We start from the raw sequence: 3,379 nt of genomic DNA, 5'->3' as shown, positions 1-3,379 counted from the left end.
ATTACGGCCTTCATAGAAGCAACAGGAGATTGTTGCATCCATCTTGAACCCTCAGAACTACAGTGCTATGATGTCACTCACTTCCACAGGCCTTGCAGAGTGTAAACAACAACAACCCAGCTTTGTTGTGTATGTAACCAAAGGGATTTGTGATGTCACCTAGAACCTTCACAGCAGCGACAGCTTTATGAGGAGCATCAGCACTGCTCTGCCTGAGCAGAACCATCACCGCCATAGGTTGTCAAATAACCCGGATTTAACCCACACAGGTAAGTCCAATGGGGTGCAGGCATGTCCTCTATGCTTACAGCTTCCCGTGGGTGTTGGTTTGATACCGTTTGGGGACAGCCAAGGAGGCATCTGCAGGCAACAAAGGTAGGTGTGTGCTTGTGTGTGTGTTTCCTATGCAGATCCTAAGCCCAGTGTCACATGCAAGTAGGAGGAGTAAGAAGGGTTCCTGGCAAATCCGGGTTATGGATTGCATTTAAAAAGGCCCCGTGGGAGTGCAATGGGCCCCTGTCTTGCTGCTTAGCAATAATGGTATGGGTTTAGGTTCTGCTGTGTGTACTGGTGGTTGACTGCCCCCCAGCCCAGAGTGTGCATGGAAAATTGTCTGGCAGCCTCCCTGACAGCAAGCAGTGATAGTGCCCATGAAGGGGACCTTGTTGGGCCCGCCCCTTTCACGGTTATCGCTTCTCGGCCTTTTGGCTAAGATCAAGTGTAGTATCTGTTCTTATCAGTTTAATATCTGATACGTCCCCTATCTGGGGACCATATATTAAATGGATTTTTGAGAACGGGGGCCGATTTCGAAGCTTGCTTCCGTCGCCCTATGCATTGACCCGATATGGCAGTATCTTCGGGTACAGTGCACCACCCCCTTACAGGGTTAAAAAGAAAGATTCCTACTTTCATTGCTACCTGCTTGCTGGCTAGCCAGCTAGCCAGCCCTGTGGGCCTTGCTGCTGCTGCAGCCAAAAAACAAAAGGTGGTGCTGCTGCTGCTTCTGCTGCTTCTGCTTCTGCTTGTGTCTGGCCCCTGTTGGAGCGTCCAGGCACAGGACTTCTGCTGCTGCTGACTAAATGGCCTCCTTAATTGGATCATTTGAGTAGCCAGCACACCTGTGCAGGTAGGGCATGACATGATAGGCAGCTGCCTTGATAGCGGGTGGGTGCTGAATGTTCCTAATTGACAAAATAAGATTAATGCTTATGAAGAAATATAAAATCTCATCCCTTCCCCAATATCGCGCCACACCCCTACCCCTTAATTCCCTGGTTGAACGTGATGGACATATGTCTTTTTTCGACCGTACTAACTATGTAACTATGTAACATAACATGGGGGGGGGGGGGGGGTCTCCTGGCTGTTCACACAGGTGTGTCATTGCTGTACATTGACCATGCATTGCTTCTGTGGTATTGCAAAGGCAAAGACAAATGCTTCCAGCCATCCATTGCACTAATGGATTGGTCATCAGCTGGCTGTCTATGTCCCGCATCAATATAGACCAAAGTACAGAGGGTTAGGCTATGCTATTGTGCACCTACCTGATGCATCAGAAGGTGCGAGGCCCTTGCTAAATTCTGTGCACAGACTTTGAGATCTATGCTTTAGACTGTATCTAAACCTGCTCCAACATGGACTGACATTCTGGCCTACTTTCAGCCGATGCGACTTGTCTGTCGCTGAACAGTCGCTTTTTATGTATTCAGCACCTATGTATAATGTTGTAAAAATGCTCTAGAAGCTAAAGTCGCAGAAATGTCACACATATTTGGCCTGCAACTTTCTGTGCGACAAATTCAGACAGGAAAAATCAGTATAAATCCTTCGAAAATTATCCCCCAGTGTCTCCATCTGCTGGCGGTATTGAATAAGCATTGCTGCACTGATGGGGTATGCATTAGACGAAAAAAAAGAAGAAAAAGAAGAATAATACGCCCAGAAAAGAGGCGAAAAGGAGAAAAACGTAAAAAAACGTGAAAAAAAAGTAAGAGGAAGAGAAGGGAAAAAAAGGTGGAAATGGGTTTAAAAGTGATTTCGGCGGAGAAATATATATATATATATATATATATATATATATGCGCACACACACACATAGATATAAACGTATTCTCCGTTGAGATATTGCAGCCGCTGCTGTGTCCAGGCCCAGGAGCCTTAGCACTGTGCTGTGATGTCACTCAATACCACTGACATCACTAGGTGTAAACAACATCTCTCCTTTGCTGTGTATGTGACTATGGAGCTGTTTGGTGATGTCGTCTATTATGGCCTTCATAGAAGCAACAGGAGATTGTTGCATCCATCTAGAACCCTCAGAACTACAGTGCTATGATGTCACTCACTTCCACAGGCCTTGCAGAGTGTAAACAACAACAACCCAGCTTTGTTGTGTATGTAACCATAGGGATTTGTGATGTCACCTAGAACCTTCACAGCAGCGACAGCTTTATGAGGAGCATCAGCACTGCTCTGCCTGAGCAGAACCATCACCGCCATAGGTTGTCAAATAACCCGGATTTAACCCACACAGGTAAGTCCAATGGGGTGCAGGCATGTCCTCTATGCTTACAGCTTCCCGTGGGTGTTGGTTTGATACCGTTTGGGGACAGCCAAGGAGGCATCTGCAGGCAACAAAGGTAGGTGTGTGCTTGTGTGTGTGTTTCCTATGCAGATCCTAAGCCCAGTGTCACATGCAAGTAGGAGGAGTAAGAAGGGTTCCTGGCAAATCCGGGTTATGGATTGCATTTAAAAAGGCCCCGTGGGAGTGCAATGGGCCCCTGTCTTGCTGCTTAGCAATAATGGTATGGGTTTAGGTTCTGCTGTGTGTACTGGTGGTTGACTGCCCCCCAGCCCAGAGTGTGCATGGAAAATTGTCTGGCAGCCTCCCTGACAGCAAGCAGTGATAGTGCCCATGAAGGGGACCTTGTTGGGCCCGCCCCTTTCACGGTTATCGCTTCTCGGCCTTTTGGCTAAGATCAAGTGTAGTATCTGTTCTTATCAGTTTAATATCTGATACGTCCCCTATCTGGGGACCATATATTAAATGGATTTTTGAGAACGGGGGCCGATTTCGAAGCTTGCTTCCGTCGCCCTATGCATTGACCCGATATGGCAGTATCTTCGGGTACAGTGCACCACCCCCTTACAGGGTTAAAAAGAAAGATTCCTACTTTCATTGCTACCTGCTTGCTGGCTAGCCAGCTAGCCAGCCCTGTGGGCCTTGCTGCTGCTGCAGCCAAAAAACAAAAGGTGGTGCTGCTGCTGCTTCTGCTGCTTCTGCTTCTGCTTGTGTCTGGCCCCTGTTGGAGCGTCCAGGCACAGGACTTCTGCTGCTGCTGACTAAATGGCCTCCTTAATTGGATCATTTGAG

The 3,379-nt window shown here is 47.7% G+C and overlaps 2 non-coding genes across 2 annotated transcripts; both read left to right on the top strand.

Moving 5' to 3' along the window:
- Positions 1 to 688: 688 nt before the first annotated feature.
- On the top strand, positions 689 to 879 carry LOC130313440 (U2 spliceosomal RNA). The gene has a single exon (XR_008861363.1). It is a non-coding gene; the product is annotated as a U2 spliceosomal RNA (small nuclear RNA).
- Positions 880 to 2,958: 2,079 nt separating this feature from the next.
- Positions 2,959 to 3,149, top strand: LOC130313439 (U2 spliceosomal RNA). The gene has a single exon (XR_008861362.1). It is a non-coding gene; the product is annotated as a U2 spliceosomal RNA (small nuclear RNA).
- The last annotated feature ends 230 nt before the right edge of the window (positions 3,150 to 3,379 follow it).

Source organism: Hyla sarda, unplaced genomic scaffold (genome assembly GCF_029499605.1).
Source record: "Hyla sarda isolate aHylSar1 unplaced genomic scaffold, aHylSar1.hap1 scaffold_1765, whole genome shotgun sequence".
Taxonomy (NCBI): Eukaryota; Metazoa; Chordata; class Amphibia; order Anura; family Hylidae; genus Hyla; species Hyla sarda.
The sequence above is the reverse complement of the archived record's forward strand: the minus strand, read 5'-3'. Positions and strand labels throughout refer to the sequence as shown.